Source organism: Amphibalanus amphitrite, unplaced genomic scaffold (genome assembly GCF_019059575.1).
Source record: "Amphibalanus amphitrite isolate SeventyFive unplaced genomic scaffold, NRLGWU_Aamphi_draft 000389F_arrow, whole genome shotgun sequence".
In the NCBI taxonomy this organism is placed as follows: Eukaryota; Metazoa; Arthropoda; class Thecostraca; order Balanomorpha; family Balanidae; genus Amphibalanus; species Amphibalanus amphitrite.
The window spans coordinates 56,271-76,230 of record NW_024881883.1 but is presented as its reverse complement, the minus strand read 5'-3'; the positions used below and the strand labels follow the sequence as shown (position 1 = coordinate 76,230).

Below are 19,960 nucleotides of genomic sequence, written 5' to 3'. Positions count from 1 at the left end.
TGTTTCACTTTTCAAGATAAGTGGCTTTTCACTGACGTGCGTTAATATTTGTGCGCGTGTGTTTAGTGCGCACGTTGCGATAACCTGTTAAAAGTACGCAGCCATCCCCAATACATAAGTGGTCTATATCCCAGTGACCGTAGCCAATGTCTCAAGACATGCATACCGATGTCCCACAGGCAACGTACAATTTATTCTGGCGACAGATGCGGACAAAGTTTTGTGCGAAGGTCATTTTCTTCGAAGATAAGTTCCGTTGTTCGATTCTTGTAGTTGTGTTTGCAGTAGCTGCCATCGTTCATACGGTTTCTTCTCGTGAAGCCAGTGAAACGTGGGTGAAGGTCCATTGTGTTTCATGGTGATCTGCATGCTATTTGAGAAGAATACCTGCAGTAAAAAATTGGTTCCTTTTCCATTATTTGTTTTCATTCTTATTTTATTACATTTTGTTGTTTATGCTGGTGTCATGCTGATAGCTCACTTGTGCCCAAAGAATAAATCAGCTATTAATGATAATGAGGCAATGAAAATGACGAGTAGTACAGTGCGCATTTCCTCCTTCAGATGTCATGGTCTTCTTTCAGACTATGTTTTTTGTTACTTTGCAAGTATTTTCACTAAGCCCAAAAAGGCCAAGTGTTTCAAGAGATGTGGTCTTATACACCCCGAAAGCTCAAATACTTTGGTGAAGGTTCTCAAGCTGCCAACAGCTAGCGGCAAGCGGCCAGAGCAGCCTGAAGTCCAGGCTTCGAAATCAGGAGGGCCTTGGGCTACTGACCAAAGAAATTGATAATTTTCCTGAAGCTCACGAGGTTATCGATGCGTAGGCAAGTGAACGGCTTTTAATGGTCAGTTTCTTGAAAAATAGCAATAGCAATAGCATCGGCATATTACGAAATCGGATGCCGCGACCACTGTCCGATCGACGCGAGTCTCATTTTCCTTCTCAACAGTAAAGGGTGTGTGGCATTTGTGTGCTTGATTAGATCTTCAACTTTGGGTTCGTAGGTAGGTCACTTAACTAGTTCTCTATGTCAAGGTCTAGTTCAGTTGATTTTAACTCTACGCGGAATGTAGGCGGACCTGGATGAGCGAAGTTCTGAATCCAGGTCACAGAGTTTCCTCAAGAGAACTAAGTACATAATTTGATCTGATTCCACACAGTCCTGCTTTGCTTTGCTGCTAAACCAGCGCACGGGCGGAATCTGAGCCAGCTTTTCGCCAGCTAGGACTCAGGTTAGGATGTAAGTGCGGGTGCTAACTGCTAAGCCAGGTGCTAAGCGGATTCCAACGCAGAAAATGAAGTGTTCTGGACAATAGGTATGTGGAAAGAAGAACAAAGTGGTCAATAGATAGATAGATAGATAAGATTTATTTCAGACTCTGGGTCCATAATACTGATGATTTCAGCCATAAAATAAAGACATTTCATTGTCAATAAAGACATTGAATGTAGGTAAAAAAGATAACAGGTGATAGCAAACCAGTCTAACAGCGCAATTGGAAAAATATACGTCAACAGATACATGCCAGTGGCAGCCACGTCAATGCAGTGATCTAAATGTCTATTTATGTTTGTTACACTTCTCCTTAGATCCTTTCAAATTTACAACTACCATCAGCTGATCTCTTACCAGCCGTGAGCAGTAGGATCTAAATTCTTTGAAATGGTCATCAACCCTGAGACACTCCGAGGATTTTCACCCATCGACGGATGTATCTAGCGGATAAAAGTAACGGAAAAACCGGTTGAGGACTGACGAACGCATCAATTAAAAGTCCCATGACCCGGTCCCCTATTAGATCTCTCACGAACAAAGCTCATATTTTGTCTGTCAACAGCTCCAAACAACTACGCACTACAGCTGCAGAGCTACGTCACATGCCAACTTCGTGGCAGGAGGCCACACCCAGCCATCTCATGAATGCCCCGCCCCGCCCCTCCCCTCCCGGCCCCCTCCGCCTGCCCCTCCCACCTTAGATGTCATGACCGGGGGGTCAGCGACCCGGCTGTGGCTTTGGAGGCGGCGTTGGGCCAGCGACCCTCCCGCCGGCAGAACGGGACCAGTTTAGAGCACCAAGTCGAGCCCCGGTGGGCTGAGTGGTCGGCCAAAATCACCGGTTAATGAACTATGGTGGCGAAATGACAGCGGAGAGTCCGGTGGTAACAGAGGACAGGGGTCACATTCCGGCAATGGGGACCAGGGGTGACGATGTTTGGCTGCAAGAAATTCCAAAAATATCCTTGTCGCACTTTTCCAGTCGACGTCTTCCTTGAATTACATTGATCGTATTGCGCAGGGTCAAGTTTTGAGGCTAGCAATAACTAAATGTCTGTATCGCCATGTGTGACTTATTATATGCAGTCAATTGACCGATAAAAATAACAGAAGTTCCAGCTTGAATCACATGTTCACTTTACTAGCAGTTTACCTCCTAATTACAAATATCATAAGAGATATAAAAAATGAGCGTTTCGATTGTGGCGTAGGTAGTTCGATTTCACGCTTTTCCTTTATCATTAGGCAAAGTATAAAAACAGATGAGCAGAAATTTAATTTTTGCATATTGCAAAATAATGCTATTCGAATTCATCGAAATTTATTTTTGAAAAATGCTAAAAATATCAATTACAAATTGTGTTCTTGTGGACAGAAAAAAAAACGATCCAGCAGCCAATGAAAAAAAAAATCTTGCATAAAACAAATGGCCTGCATTACTTTTCTAAAAAATCAAACGCTTTCTTTAGACATGCCCTCAACACATTTTGCCATCGCACCGTCGCCCCAAAACCCACCGGTCCCGTTGTCCCGCTCCGCACGTGTCCGGTCATGGCCCCTTGGCGTCTTTTTCACCTTCCTCCGGTACCCAGCCCAGTGACCTTGAACTTGAAACCGCCCTGGGTCGCCGCCGCCGCCGCCGCCGCCGCCGCCGCTTCGGCCGCCCGCCGCCGCCGCCGCGCCGCCGCCGACGACGACTGTTGGTGTTCAGTGTTGCACGAGGCCCGGACTGGGGTGGTGGTGGTGACGGACGCTCCTGGTGACGACAGAACGAGGACAACAATCGCTGACGACGCAGCTGGGAGAGGTGTGAGGTGAGTGGGGTTGAGATCCCCCCTTGTTTGGGGAGGACTGACTGTGGTGTGGTGTTATTGGCTTGCGATAATTTGTTATATTTGTTGAAAGTAATTAGGGGGTCACGTTGGTTCTTCAAAAGTGAAAACAAATGTTGAAATGGATTGAGAAGTCACATTGCAGCGCTGCATTGCACGGATATAAATGAATTTACGAAAAAAATTAAATATTTCCTTTTAGCCACTTCAAAATATGCTGATAGTTTCAGTCCTGCTGTTGTCATTCCAATACCTACCTCAAAAACCGGTTTGAGGCTCGAAACTTCCCTGATAACTTCAGCCAACAATACAACTTTATTAAATGTTGCCCCTTATCCAGATCAGCCAAGTATTGCTATCATGTGACTCGGCTAATTGCTGCACGAGAGACTCGTAGATTCTCGATGCATTGACTCATTTTGTTAATTGCTTTTTGGCTTATCGGTAGATATGAGCCGTTTCACGAGTTATCTGGCGAGTGGCAAACGCACCTAATTTGACCAAATCTGCACCTAATCTCTTTTATAACAAATATCTTCATGTCATGAATTTATCTCAGTCATGTTTTAATCGACAGCAATGCCTGATAATTTGATAAATGATGCCTATAAGCATCTATGCAGCCCAAACGGACAACTTTTGAGAAACACATTGAACCTAATTTGACCAACTATGCACCAAATCTGCACCTAATCTGCATCAAATGTGTACCAGATAGCCGTCGTGAAAACGGCTAATACATATGTATGACTTTCTGGTTGGGACTGGAGCTCGACCACACATTTAACGCAAGTGAATTATCAATAAGGTACCGCAGCGTTGCATAATTAAATGCAAAATCTGTTCCTATATTGTTTTTTTTTGGGCTGGTGGTGCAACCAAAACCGAATCTACATACCCAAACAACGCTGATGGGTAGACACTTCATGAGTGAGTCAAACAATTAACTCCCTGTAGCCAGTTTGAGCTGGGAAACGGTGAAGGTCCTCCGCAGAAGAGAAGAAGTGAGGTCCCGAAAAGAAGCGAGGGTAGGGCCTTCACTTATTTGTGTGATTAAACTTAGCGTGGTTCACACCGGATCCGTAATGACCGTTACGTTCCGTAATGAATACGGTGGCGATTAAAAAATATCTCGAAAGTGGAGGGCACAATGCAACGCGCATGCGTAGTTCGATTTTTTGACGCCGTAACGCCGTAATGGTTACGGATTCGGTGTGCACCGGGAATTGCCATCGCTGAGCGTCACCGTTCGAAGCAAGTGCGCCAAAACTCTATTTTGTTTATAGGCAAGCGGAAAATGGACTAAAGCCAAGAGCTGTTTTTAATACTGGAGCGCCAGAATGTAGACTTGTTTTACTCTCTTCCTTTTAATTTGTTAATTTTGCTCTGACATAGCGGTCTGCAATTGTATCGAGTCATATCATTGTTAATTAAACGCCGATGGGCAGAACACTGGTCGGAGACTCTTGCATTATTTCTTGCATTACAAGAGGGCTGTCTATGCCCGTCAACGCTGAAGTTTATTTCTTACATTCTTTGCTATTCGTGGGTGATGGGAATACCAACGGACGCCAGAATCTGGATTGTATACCATTTGCTCGATTGGCTTGCCAAGAGTCAATGTGGATTCAAACGTCTGCCAATATCTACAAGTCCAAGTATCAAATTTAGCAAGTAGCAGAGGCAATATGGCCGGTGATGTTTACTCAGAACTCCATGAAACTCAGAACTCAGAACTCCACAAACAAGATACAAAGTAAGCCGTGAACGTTACACGCTGAGGGCATGCTCACAAGAAATAATAATTATTGGCAGGTTGATTCGAGCTAAGGTAAAAGGCCAAAGGGTCTGCACGTGCGCACGAGCAGACCGCTGCCCTCGTCAACATTTGGAAGCTTCACAATCGCTCGGCGATACCTTGGCTTAACCTACCAAAGATGCAATCCCAAGCAATCGGAACATGCCATTAAAAAGGGTAAGCACGCGCACGTGTGCAGACCAATACGCTCGCTGACCTGTGGAGTCTTCTAATATGCATGGTGTTATTCAGCATACTTAATATAAGCTCTATCGGCCCAGCCGATCTGCGGTTATGGAAAAAGGGTGCGCACGTGCGCACGTGCTAGCCTATACCCTCGCTGACCAGTACAAGCTGCAGGTCAGCATGGTGTCATTCGGCATGCTTAATATGAGCGTTATCGGCCCAGCGGATCCCGAGATATGGAGAAGGGGTACGCACGTGCGCACGTGCAAATCAATGTCTTTGCCAACCCGTGCAATCTGCTCATAAGCATGGTGTTATTCAGCATACAAAATATGAGCGCTATCGGCCCAGCCGATCCACAGATATGAAAAAGGGGTACGCACGTGCGCACGTGCAAATCAATGTCTTTGCCAGCCCGTGCAATATGCTTAAAAACATAGTGTTTTTCACCATACTTAATATGAGCGCTATCGGACCATCCGATCCCCACATACTAAAAAGGGGTACGCACGTGCGCACGTGCATGCACAGGTCTTTGCCAACCTGTGCAATATTCATATTTACATGGTGTCCTCTAGCATACAAAATATGAGCGCTATCGGCCCAGCAGATCCCGAGATATTAAAAAGGGTGTGCACGTGCGCACGCGCTGAAGAGATTCAAAACCGTTCAAAGGTCACCGGATGTGTAGTGTGCACCCAGCCAAAACAACAAACAAATTTTGAGCTGTATCGCTTCAGCCGTTCCCGAGTTATGAAATGACGAGCTCTTCTGGAACCTCTCACGTCGCACGTGGCACGCGCTGTAACAGGCACTCATGACTTTTATGGATAGCACAGTTCCATGAAGAAAAGATACATCCCCTCCCCAAAGAAGACCGCTCATCAAACAGTCAAACCGTTTTGGAGATACATGTCAACAAAAGTCATTACGGCGGCCGGTCGGGTCGAAAAGTTCAATTTTCCCAACTTCTCTTACGTTCCGTAACGAGTACGGTGGACGATGCCAGTTTACGGCGGCTGGTTGCCAAATTTCAACTTCGTCTAGAAAAGTCGCAATGCTTGGGGAATCTTGAGAAATGTCTTGCTCATTACGGCCGTAACGGTTACGGCGTCATTACGGATCCGGTGTGAACCACGCATTACTCTGAATCTTTTTGCGGTACAGATGGAGCTTTCATCTTCAAATAAGCCAAATTATTACGGAGCGAGCGAAGCGAGCGTAGTCTTTCCTTAGATTAACGGAAATTTCTGAGTATGAGCGGCCGGCCGGCCGGCCGGCCGGCCGTGGTCACGCTTTTGCGAGGCTTATATCTCAGCAACCACTTGACCGATTTACACGCCGTAATTTTTGTAGGGTAGCTTCATTCCTTCTACCAAGTATTGGACTATTCCCGATGCATGTGGGTGACCCCTTATGCACGTGCCACGTGCAAAACGAAGAGGTGTCACTTTTGTAATTGTTGCAATATCTCGGTAACTACTTGGCCGATTGCGCTGAAAGTTGGCATGTAGGTAGGCACCCACTAGGCAATGCATATCCATGTGCCAGAGTTGGGGTGCTGCTGCACGTGCGCACGTGCAGGGGTCGTTTCCAGATCTCGAGAACGGCTGGGCCGATTGTGCTCAAATTTGGCACATCGCTAGAAACCGGTCAGTAGGGTGCCGTGCACAAGTCAGTTGGAGGTACCCCCTCGAAATTTCGCACGTGCAAGACTCACCCCCTCGCTCGCTCCGTTAGTCGCCCCAAAAGGCGCTATACTGGTTTAAGGTCGTTTAGAACTTCTCGGAACATCACGCGAGAAAAGATAAACATAACAATTAAAATATGCAATGTAATTCCAGTTACGATGAAACAGCAGGCTTTTATTATTTTTAAATTGTCTAGCGAATCGCTTTACATAATGAAAATAAAGCATTTGATAAGAAAACCTAGTAAAGGCGATGCACGCTTACCAGAGAGCAATTAGAACGTTTAACTCCATTTATCATTCGAGCATCCTTTGAATATTCTTTTTTATCGCTTATCACGGGCAAGCTAACTAACAAAGCATTGTTGTGCCAAATATTGTGATAGATTTTCCAGGAATAGAACCAAAAATACATCCCAATCGAATAGAGTATCCCTTTTAAGCCACCAAGCTTCCTTATCCCCAAGACCAGCTTCCAAGTAATCCCTTCCTTGAGATCTTGCAGATAAACATGGTTCAAAAACACTGCACAGCTCTGTTGTTACATAAAGCCACACTTCAACATCTTCCTGTTCATATTCACAGGTAAAGTTGTTTCTGTTTTACGATACAAATGACGCCACTAAAGCTCAGCTGACTCTGGTCAGCTGACTCTGGTCTGAACTCCGCTGCGGCCGTTGGGCGCTCTGAATAGCGTCTTCACGATAGAGCGTCTCTTCAAGGTCAGGTGACCACACCTGGGTGTGAACGACCCCAGTCAGGAGGATCCATGAGGGGGAGGGGGCGGAGGTGCGGGGGGAGGTCAGTGACCTCTCCAGACAGGTGTGATGGGATGCTATTAGCGGGACGAGTTTTGAAGTGGGTTTGGGGAGGTGGTCACTGTGGAGATGGAGTTTGGTCATGGAATTCAGACGTCAGAGGGGCAAAAGGTACGAATGCGATGCGCTGAATTATCGAAGTTTGTTGTTTATTAATTTGTAAATATTTGCAGTATTCGGAAATCAGAAGCAAATGCAAAATTTAATCAACATATTTAATGATTTCTAAAATTCAGCAAGCTTGAGATATCACAATCCTCCAGCTCGTAGGACATCTGGGACATTTATTGTAACCAAAAATCACATTTTTGGTATTTTCGTTTTTTAGCACGACGCTTGTTACCGTAATTCCAACACACGAGACGAAGTTGCAAATAAATCATCGGCAGTCGACACCCTGTAATGACGATGTAAATGACGTCTTTCCCCACAGGAAAAACAAAGCTTAGTGGTCGCATGAAAAACACCTTGATGCTCACAAAACCACGCAGACCGTCAATATTTGCGTAAGACGCCAATCCGTCATTGCTGTTTTTGTTGCCACAAAGAAGCTCTCATTGTTCGGACGCTGATATTACGCAGAAGCTGCCAATCTCTATTGAAGGTGCTGCCCAAGAAACGAATAAAAGATCCTTTAAAGAATCATTGCGCAGTTTTGCAACAGCACCAATCAAATGCAGGTAGTCGATGTTGCATCTATTGGTGTCAAGACAACAAAATAGGCGCCTCTTTTATTTATGCATATTACTCTCATTGCAACACTATATCCTTTCAGTTTCAATAGGCAGGATGTTAGTCATCAATGTGATCTATCTATCTGCCTGTTCCGACGTAGATATTCTTCTCACGGATGTGACAATTACGATGTTGTACATGAAAATAAAGCATGAAAATAAAGCATTTGATAAGAAAACCTAGTAAAGGCGATGCACGCTTACCAGAGAGCAATTAGAAGGTTTAACTCCATTTATCATTCGAGCATCCTTTGAATATTGTAGTTCACGGACCTTTTAAAAATTACCTTACTCTTCCTTCTTAGTGCACACCTTTAGTTAATCCCCTCCCCAGCTCTCTTTCTCTCTCTCTCTCTCTCTCTCTCTCTCTCTCTCTCTCTCTCTCTCTCTCTCTCTCTCTCTCTCTCTCTCTCTCTCCCTCTCTCTCTCTCTCTCTCTCTCTCTCTCTCTCTCTCTCTCTCTCTCTCTGTCACTCTCTCTGTGTTCGACGGAGCGTATCCAGGCGACTCCTAATTGTCACGGCCGCTCTCGCTCTACCGTGACCGTGACCTTGACCTCCAGCGTGACCGCGGCCGCATGTACCGACGCCGTGGCTTCTGACTTCCACTTCGGGCCGGCTTCGTTTGCGGTGACACGCTTGGTTCCAGTCCAGTGAAGCGGATAATTTTGGCGGCTGGGTTTCAATAGTTCCTTGCGGATTCGATGCGTGATAAGCCTGCCCTGACGACGTGGGCATTGGGATGGTATGAGGGGGGGGGGGAGGGAGGACTTAGTGGCTAGGGATGAGCTAATTCGGACTAAATGTGATTACGCGAAGGTTATTAGATACCTATTAGAAGCAATGTTGTTATAGTATCAGGAATTCAAGGCACAAACTCATCTATATTTTCATGACTCTGTGATCAACCGTGGCATGCTGAGTGACCTATGAATACTAAGCAGGCGTCAATGCTCAATTGATATCGATCATTTAGTAATAAAGCAATACAACTGAGTAATCATTTATGGGGGTATTCTATTCATATCATACATATATTACACAAGGGTTTTTTTTTAAATAGTCTTAAAAAGGCAATGCAAAATAAAATGAAACTGGATGCGTCAGGGAACAAATTACTTTGTAAATCCTCATCACATCCCAAATAAAACCAGCAGCCATATATCTCCACGCCCAACAATGTTCCATCTGAAGCGCCTTGGAACAACGACAAACAAGCACAAAGATGTCGACAGCACCCCAAAGCCATATTGTGCTAAAACGCCATCTCTGTGAATCTTTCTTTCCACATTATTTCCTCCTGTCCGTCCATCCTCGTACCACGCCCGAGGCTACCCGTTCGCGTGGCCGGCGGCTATCGACCCCTAGGGTAGCCGTTGTCAGGACAGAAAGCTCTGAGCTTGATCGATGCCGTGTTGGCTAAAGGAAGGTGACAAAGGCACCCTCCCGCCGCCCCGGCGGATTGTATTGGGCCAGACACTAAGTGGGTGGGTGCCATTGAGGCATTGGGGTGCTTTCTGTGGTAGGAGGTGCGGGATAAGAAGTTGCAGCAGCTAGCTGTGCGGCTCTCTATTCAGCTGAGAAGGCTAATTAGAAACGTAGCTGCGCAGCGGCTCGGAAGGGTGGTTTTTGTGGTACCTAGAGGAGAATGCTTGGTGATCTTGCATCCTATGTGCGAATAGTGTAGACGTTTTTGTTGAATTTCTCAGGAATTCTTATCCATTTCATAGGTATAACGATTATCGAGACGAAATTAGAAATTTTGTGTTTTACTTTTAGATTAATAAGACTCTAGTTTCGATTTTGTTTTTACACTTAGCAATACAACGTTGCCATTAGTTTTCTACCTTTCCATTCGGGCATATCTCATATCCATAACTCATACCCGTTATGCACACCGCGATAACCCGTTGCAGCCCTACCGGGGAAGCATGAGTCATGACTTACGAACTAGTCAGCTCGCTCAATTCCAGTATAGCACAAGGCTACGGAAACCGGGCCAACGAGTTTTGTGACCATTTGTTCCGCTTTACGTAATGGGATACAATACAGTACTGTAAGGTGCAGTGTATTTATGCACTGTGTATTACACCTTTGCACATTAGCGATGTACGTTAGCAAATTAGCTTTCAAACAGATCAGCACCCAAAGTAAGAAGGGATGGTATCGGTACATAACTGAATCGGATATAAGCCAATACCCACCGAAAATGCATTATAAATGTGCACATCACCCCTAGCCGTCTGATCCGAAGCCAGACAGCCCACCATAGAGCCCTCCCTGTCTCTGGCCTCTCCCTCACCTCTCTCCTCGCCCTCCCTCTTCCTCTCTCTCGCTCTCGTCCTCTATCCAAACAATTTCGTCAGCGCGTTGGCCGGCCAGACTGCCTGCTGTAAGTGCCGACACAACATCCAACTGTGAGCAACACTGCACGGATGAGCCCCCCGGGCAGGCTGGAGACGGAACTTTTCCACTTGGTCCGCCATTACGCATGCAGAGGAGCGTTTGTGAACGGAACACGGTTAGGTACGGGCTCGTTTGGTCTCTTAGCTTGGGGAATGGCATGCATTGATGCGATTGACGGTTCTATGTAAGTTGTGTTTTCGATGGAGGACGTTGGAGAGAAGTTTGTGGGAGTGCTGCTACAAAATGGGGGCAGATACCAGTTTATTGAATGGAGAATGCAAAGTGAGCATTAATGCACCGTGTTGTGCTCCTGGGCTTGGCAAGTTGCGTTACGAGATAGCATCTATTTTGTCACGACAGGATAAGACACATTTCAACAAAGAGCTGTTGCTTTTACTTATTATCATACACTGCATCTTCCACAATTAAATATTTAATTGTTGAAGATCGAATCTTTGCCACCTCACTGACTGACACCTTTTCTTCAAAGGAATATGATAACACCTGTCTTTCTCGGAGGCAGCTGCCTCCCTCATTGCATTTGACACTTCATTTATAGCCAGCACACGATCATACCGGCCTTGATCACGTCATTTCAGCTGCGGGGACAACCTTACTCGCCCCTCCACCAAGGCTTTGATGAGCTTCAACTTCGACGGAACAATGAAGAGGAACAATGAAGGCCTAAATGGCCGAACACTCTGCGGCATTTAGATCAAGTTAAGACGGCTCTTCTTCCTGCCTTTGCCATCCTGATCCCTCCAGGCTTAGTGTCCTCGTCACAAATCGGCGACACACAGACAGTCCTTCACTCACCTACCTTTTCGATTATTCATGAGTCGATCTTCGGTTATTCAACACATGCTGTTTGCAAATGTGTTCGGTTGTCCGTGACCTTGTGTTGTGACAGACCTGCAGCGTCTCGTAGCATTGACATGCTTCGTGTTTCAACGCATGATATGTGGGTAGGTTGGCCTCTGTTTGAAGAGCTGTGCCACTGGAAATGCGTGGCGTGCTCATGCCATAACCAATGAAATTCGACATGAAGCTCCAGGGGGCGGGTTTGACAGATGAGGCACAGCGGGACATCATTTGCGAGTGCCGTGGGCTTCACCTTTTAAAACCAAGCAATCATGCTCACTAGACGCTTCCGCTAAAGTTAACTTTGTCCCTCATCTAAATATATAAACAATGACACGCCAATCGCGAGCTGACCTTCAAGGTTTCGTGTCACCACAGAGCAATCAGTATTGTCCATCAGTGTTTACCTACGGGAAGAAAACAAACGCATCTGCCGAGTTCGGGATGCCTCGACCGCCTGAATTGTCACGAGCTATTGCGTGACGTGTCGCTACCAGCAAATTAGGTTAAGGTGAAGACTTCTGAGTGAGGTCAAGGACTCTGTCGCACACTTGATGGAGATCCGAACATCTCCACAATGACGCACGGACGAACAGGATCTCAGGTAGCTGTCCGCTGGTTCCATCAAACAAAATCGATACCTGGCTCTTAGCGGAGGCATCAGATCCACGGGTGCCCTCGCTGCCACATAACGATCGATTAATGGACTCCGCTAGCTGACAAGAGAGCAGCATCACGCGGTGAACTGAAAATCGTGAAACGCAGCTAGTGCAACTGACAGGGGGAGGGGATTCTGTTGGGTGGTGAACAACATCAGTTGGAAAGGGCAGAATAGTTTCTCCCAAAAGTCATACGGTGTAGAGCTGACAACGAGCTTGAGTGTGTGAGGCCAAGTTTGTTCTTCTGTGATAAGGAGTTGTACATACATCACTGGAGAGATGGAACTTTGATTTATTTATGCGTGTGTTAACTGTTTAAGTTTGTCCATGTAGGAAACATTTACCTTATTGTGGTTGCTTGGGTGTGCGGTTGTGTGTGCTTTGGCCTTACGTAATGCGGTTGGTTGTCGCCTTAAGTGAAATTGACAGCCAGTGTTGGAGCAACGAGAATATCACTTGCGTTCAAAGTCGCTGCTCTAAAAGCATCCAAGAAGCCTGTCCCCGCGCATTAGAATCTCTGCTTCATTTATGCAGAAATGCACACCGAAATGAAGGATAATTAAGCAGAAACCTTTTATCTTTCTGATATTTGTCAAAAAGAATCTTGGTCCAAAGACATCACAACGATGTATCATCGATCACTATGATCAAAGCTTGGGTTTCTGGGATTGGACAAATCCTGGATTTCCTCAACGTGGATTTGTGGGATGAGAAAACGCAGGAGCAGCCGTAGGACATTGGAAAAGCCAAACGCAGCTGCTACAAGAGAATTGGTTGCCTGATTTAACGCTTTGATGCCTTCAATAAAACTGAACCGAGACGGGAGAAAACACCTTTCAGGAAAATATGAAAACGGCAGATTTTGAATTCCCTGTCTGACTGACACCGGTGCTGACTCATATTTACCTATCTTTTGAAAATGTTGAAGCGTTTCAAGCATTGATATGATTAAACAATCACCAAAACATTACCAAACATTCGTTTAAATCACCGAAAATTTGACTCCTCCGTACAAATGCAAAGCATTTCCACATTTAGCTGTCCTTGTAAGCTTCGAATATTGGTAATAATCAATGTTAATGATCAACATTGCTCATGGTCATGACGCATAAGGTATTTTTACCGCTTACAAAAATACCATATATACATTTTTGATTGCAGCTGCAATTGCATTCGCTGTGAACAACCTATTTCGAATCATAGCAGTACGCTGAACATTTAGGTCGATGCTGAGCTGAGGCAGCCTCAGCATTGACTCATTCAGATTGCTTACAAACATTGATCATTCATTGAGAACAATCTAACAAACCTCCTCTGATATCAGGATGCTGCATTTGATGCTGACGATTACGCTAACTCAGCTTGTGCTCAGACTCTGCTGAGACTCGCTGGCTGGCAACTTGCCAGCTGACCTTGCATTGTTCGAGCCGTACCAAATCGCCTTTGAGCGGCGCCAGCGTAGCGCCAATGGATTACGAAGGTCTATGAGTCGCGTCGTGTTGTGATGGAGTTTGAGTTCCTGCTTGGTCACAGCAGTGCTTGTTATGTCCTTGACACAGTGAGCATGTGTAAACTGACGCCCTTAGTCGCCTTATTTGCGCTTACTTTTCATTGGTTTTTAGCATTTATACAATAGCTTGTTCTGATTATATCCATGTGATTTTGTGCCACGAATATTTTCCAATAAGTACAGGAAATTTAATTCCTGAATGTAAAATCGGTCATCCATGAATAATACTTCAGTGTATCATGTTTTTTGACGACGAAAAAGACCTAATTAAAAAACCGTTAGCTGCAATCTTTTTGTAAATAACCACAGATATAGGTAACATGCATCAGTAACGAACTTATGTTTCCTTTCAACAAGGTTCATTTTGGCATTCGTTGTCACCGTAATTTCATCCGTATGATGTCACGTCAGGCTGCAACGCTGCAGTAAAAGACTGTAGTAGGTTTACTGCAGTCGTGATGCCTCCAACCATGCCGTAAAAGTCCTTCACCGCTCCATTCCACGGCCAAACTAAGTCATTCGCTCGAAATCAAAACCGGCCTCCTGGAAAAGGGAAGGGTTATAGCGCTTGGCAACGGATGTATCATGGGGCAACTAAGTGTGTCTGTCCCAAAGATAGTCCGCCCTAGGTTAAAAGAATACCATGGCATGCTTGCGATATGCATGAGTGATGCATTCTTTTCTGAGATATTGACCGCACAACTGCGGAACTATGAACGTGAAATACACTTCTTACCCAAAGCACATAGCTAATTACCAAACAATGGCTAGTTTTCGTCATATATTATGTTCACTCGAGACACCGTTGGTGTCAGTATTTTTGGACATCCTATTTGCACTATTTCCTCTTGATTTTTCCTTAGAAACGTGCCATTTTCATCTTCCTGTTCCCCCAATAGCCGTTGCGTGTCAGGCGTTGTTTTGCTTGTGATCCTCGCCTAGGTGACCCTTCAAGGTTACGCTGGCCCGGCGAACGTCTAATTCGGTGTGCTTTCATCGACCTGCCTGACCTTGAAGCGAATACTTTGGAAGATGAATCAGTATGTTTGAATGGGATGCCTTGAACATTGGCTCTTGAATTGACCGCCGCGCATCCAGAGCCTTAAAAATAATGTCTTATTCCGATGTCTTGAATTCGGACGCTTTGGATTTGAGCATCTTGATAGTACGCAGACACCGATTCAAGTGCGTATTCCGAGTCATATGATGCTGCAAGTATAGCCAGTTAATAAATGGTGTTGGCGACGCTTTCGTTCGAATCTCCTTTCATGGTGTGGACTGTATTTAATCGCGCATCGCACAGCATTTGGTTGTTTGGTGACCGAGATCCAGGAGGAAAATGGTTTAATTGGAAAATTGGGAAAATAAATGTTATAACCTATCACGTTAGCCTAGTTAAGATACAACTAAATATTGGATACAGGATAGAGCGCCGGATGCCGACGACTAAGGAACCTCCTTCTTAGGAAGTATATTTGGACCTAATAAAAGAGCGCCGGATACCGACGGCAAAGGAACCCCCTTCTTAGGGCGTATGTTAGGGCCTAAATAAGAGAGCGCCGGATGCCGACGTCAAAGGAACCCCCTTCTTAGGGAGTATGTTAGGGCCTAAAATATGAGAGCGCCGGATACCGACGTCAAAGGAACCCCCTTCTTAGGGAGTATGTTAGGGCCTAAAATATGAGAGCGCCGGATGCCGACGACAAAGGAACCCCCTTCTTAGAGAGTTTTAGGAATGTTTTAGGATGAAAAAAGGATAGTCAGTAGACCTGGTCACCGGAACCGATACGCCTGCCGCATCTCCGTCGAATATCTCATCTGTGTGTAGACCGCGCACTGTTTCACTTCTCACTCGGGCTTCTCACACACTTTGTCTTCTAGTTCACTATATTTGGCGGACAAGGCAGCGAAACGTACCGGGAAGAGAGCGGGGCAGCGCAGTGTCCCCGTCGAAGTCGAAAGGTGAAGTGAGGGCCGGGGGTGTTTACAACTAGTTTATATACGGCGACAGGGGGTGAAACAAGACGCGTTGAGGACGGTCAGAGCACACAGAAAAGGCTAAAAATGACCCGGGCGTCCAGCGCTCCACCCGGAAGACACACAAGCTGGGCGCGCACGTGCGTGCCCCACACAATGGCCCGGACCTGGGCCGGTCCTACGCAAACAGGGAGCCGCCCTGCCGCGCCGGCCGGCCAGCCGGGTCAGAGGGGACGCCAGCGTCCCGCGACCGCGGACGGCGCTCGGCTCGGCGGCGCGGCGGCGGTTCGGCTCAGCAGCGCTGAGTCTTTCGCCCGTACCGCCTTGCATAGGTGCAATTTGTCGGCAACATCACTCCCCCCTGTGTTCGGCTTCACTGCGAACGTCGAACACAAACATTTGACCGACAAATTGAACAGCGCAAACGAACAGTCAAGAAAGGTGATAACCGAAACGGGCGCGGGTAACTATCATTTCCAAGCTCCATACAAGTAAAACACGCACAGCATTCCATAAAGGTGCGGAGCGAGGTAAAGCGGGCCTAACACTCGCGCGCGGAGACGGGTTACCTTTACACAGCCCTGAACTCAGACTCAGGTCCCTGTCAGGAAGGCACAAAAATACCAGAGCTGGCGCGAGCGTCAGTGGGCGGGGGCCGTCAAGCCATACGCACAATGGAAATGACGGACGACTGCTGAATACCCTCGCCGAGAAAAACACCGTTGGACAGGGTAGCACCGGCCATGGGGTGCTGGACGGTTGGTTCCTCAGGCATATGACCGCAGCAGGCAGTGATCAGCTGTCCACGGGACGCAGCCATGGGCGCTGCGTGTTCAGCTCCTCCCGGGCGGCGCTCAGTTCGCGCGCACCACGGACAGCAGGTCCTGGTTGCGCGCCTGGAGCTCCTCTTTGCCCCAGAAGGTGACCAGACGCTGGGCGATCAGCCATCCGGCGGAGGAATCCAGCTCGGGCTCGTCCCGGGGTGTGGCGACGAACCCGCCGCGCGCCTCCTCCGCCTTCTTCAGCGGCACACAAAACTGCATTGCCAGGTCCGCTGTCTGGGCGACCAGTCGGTCCCTCTTGTGTTGTACGGTACGCAGTCGCCGGCCGGCGTCGTCAGGCTTGGCGTGTGCTGTCTCCAGCTCCCGTAATGCCTCGTCATTGCTGCCTGTGGGAGAGTCGATCGTCTGCACCGCCGCCTCATAATCCTCTTGCTGCCTCTGGATGGCCGGCGTCCACTTATCAATGTCCTTCAGGATCTGGTCGAGGCACAGTTTGAACTGCTTGCTCTCGGCCTCTGTGGCCGTCAGCTGCTCCTTGGCCTGACTGAACCCGGTGAGGATCTGTGTGAGCGTCACACCCTGCCGCAGGAGCCGGCTGACGGCGGCGGGGGCGGCGGACGGTGACGTGGCCTCCACCGCCTCGTCTGAAAGGCTACCTTTGCGGGTGATTGCCTGCAGCTGCTCCTCGTACGTCTCCAGCCGGTCACGCAGCTGGAAGATCACCTTGTCGCGCTCCACCAGGTGCTGGCCGTGCTGGGTGTGCGTCTCGTCCAGATTCACCTCCAGCTGGTTTTGCTGCTCGCCGGCCGAGCTCAGCAGTGACCGCAGCTCGTCCACCGAGCGCAGCATCTCATTCGACCTGGCCTCCACCTTCTCAACGCCCTCTTTGTAGGGCTGCGCCAGCCGCTCCTGTGACCGCAGCTGCTGTCGATAGTTTTCCTCCTGCTCGATCTCGGCCTCACGCTGCAGCTGGGGCTTCTCCGCCAGTTCGGTGAGCCGCTGCTCCAGGTCGGCCGCCTGCTGTGTCAGCCGTTCTTTTTCCGCCTGCTCCGTCCCCAGCTGGTCCATCTTGTTGGCAAGGTCGGCCTGCAGCTGGAGGATCCGCGAGCTGTGCTGGCGGCGCAGCGTGGACAGCTCCTCTGCTTGCGACTTCAGGCTCTCCAGCAGCAGAGACATCTGCTTCTCCAGCAGCTCCTTCTCACTCGCCATCTTCCTCTCTCTGTACTGGAAACTGATCTCCTTGGCGGCAATTTCCCCCACCTGTGCCAGCGCCCGACACTTGGCCGCATTAGCTGCAGCCAGTTCAGCTCCCTGGTCTTCAAGCTCAGCCGTCAGCCGGGCCACCTCAGCAGCGCGCCGCTCCAGCTGCTGTACCAGGCTCGCCTTGTCCGAGAGCACCTGGTCGCGCTCCCGACAGGCGGCCAGCTCAGCGGCCAACGCCCTGGTGAGGCCGGCATCTGCCTTCCTGTAGTCCACGGTGGCCATGGTCCGCTGTTCCTGGAGTCTGGCAGCTGCCTGCTGCTGTTCCTCCAGCTGGCTGGACTGCTTCTGCAGCTCCTGCTGAGCCTCCTGTAGCTGCTGGCCCAGCTCAAACTCATTCTGTTCTGTGAGTGCGTCTGCTGAGACAGCAGCGACCGATACATGTCTCTCGGCGACGTAGGAGTTGATGATGACCTGGTACTTCCCTGCGACCTCTGGAAGCTTCTCGAGCTTTCTCTCCGTTGCCTGTAGTCGCTGAATAGCCTGTCGCTTGTTGTTGGGAAGTGTAGGACTTGTCTCCTTCCACAGCAGACCGGTCTCGTATCGCTCTCCACCTTTGGTCGTGTTTCTTTCCAGCATCTGGAGTGCTTTCTTATCCTCCTTCGATCGTGACGTCGTTTCACTGTACTTTGTTCCAGATGCTTCTGTAGACCACCATTCGTTGACGGCAGCGCACAGCTCCGCTTCGCTGTCACTCGATTGGCGTCTCAGAAACATGACCCGGCGCCTGCTGCTGGGCACGATGTCAGACACGCAGCCCGTCAGGGTCCACCCTAGGTCTGTCTTCACAGCGGCCGGTTGATTCGGACGTCCCACACGCACCTCCTTCTGCAGCACTGCTTCAAGGACGTTTGCACCAATCAACAGCTTCACCTGCCCGCCATTATATTGCGGGAACTCCAGATCACGAAGGTGTTCAAATATCTGAAGCTGACTCTTCGTCATCGTATTCGCAGTCACATTCAGCGCTGGCACAGACCACACTTCAGGAATGTTGATGCACTTCTTTGCCCCTGTGCCAAGGGGGCTGATCTTCAGTTTCACTCTCTCGGACGGACGCTGAGTGCCACTGGTCTCCACGCTTTGTATGCAGAGCGGGTGTCGCTCCCCGGCAACGCCCAGCTCCTCCAGAACATCCTCACGACACAGTGATGTCTGAGCTCCAGCATCCAGGAGTGCCAGAACGTCTGTCGAACCACGGGGCCCGTGAACCCGCACAGCAACAATCTGTAGCAGTGTGTCTGCGTCTGTTTTTACCGAGGCCGCTACAAACGGCTGGTTCCCGGAACTACCTTCAGCTGAAGATTCAGGCGCTCCCGTGGTTGTCCCTGCTGACGACTGATCCCTCCTCGAGTTGCTCTGATCGGTTCCTGACCGACTTGATCCGCGGTGGAGAAGCGGATGGTGCGTGAGCTTGCATCCCTTCACATTGCACCGCCGAGACACTTTGCAGCTTCTGCTCCAGTGGCCCTTCTTGAGGCATGAAAAGCAAAGGCCTTCTTCATAGGCAACAGCGCTTCTTGCGTCTGGGGTCTTGGCCTTGAATTCCGAGCAGTCGCTCAGCTTGTGGTTACTGCTGCACACCACGCATACTGGCAGAGAGCGGGCCTCTGGTTCGGTTTCACCATTGGTTCCTGTCGCCAGCGCTGTTCGCCGAACAGGGCCGTCCCTTGAAGCAACTGTTGCACGTTTCCGTTCCGATGTTGAAGTCCCGGACTGGACAGCAGAGAAGCTCAGGATGCTGACTTGGACTTGGAGCCACTCGGTGAACGTCTCCAGAGTCGGTCTCGTCGGTCGCAGCCGGAACACTTCACGGCCCCACTCTCGGGCTAGCTCGCTCGGCAGCTTTTCGACCACTCTTCTCAAGTTTTCACTGCTTGACAGGTCACTCGCATAGCCGAGATTTCGCAGGACGGTGACTGTGTTATGGACGACCGCATAAAACTTCTCCATCGCTGGGAGGTCCATTAGTGACGGTGGCGAGGTCATAAACACATTTCGCAGGTGGGCCTGGATGATATCTTCCTCTCGTCCGAACCTATCTTGCAAAGTTTTCAAGGCCTCGTGATACAAGTCACCGTTGAATAACATGCCGTCAATGGCCTGGGCCGCGGGCCCTTCCACCGCGTTTTGAAGGTGAGCCATGCGCTCAGCATCCGACAGGGACGG

General features: G+C 48.6%; 1 protein-coding gene across 1 annotated transcript in view; it reads left to right on the top strand.

Moving 5' to 3' along the window:
- Positions 1-2,998: 2,998 nt before the first annotated feature.
- The window catches only part of LOC122390291, a gene marked incomplete at its 3' end in the record, with an annotated part of 63,730 nt that continues 46,768 nt past the window's right edge, over positions 2,999-19,960 (top strand). The window contains exon 1 of the mRNA XM_043383057.1: positions 2,999-3,094. The remainder of the gene's footprint in view (positions 3,095-19,960) is intronic.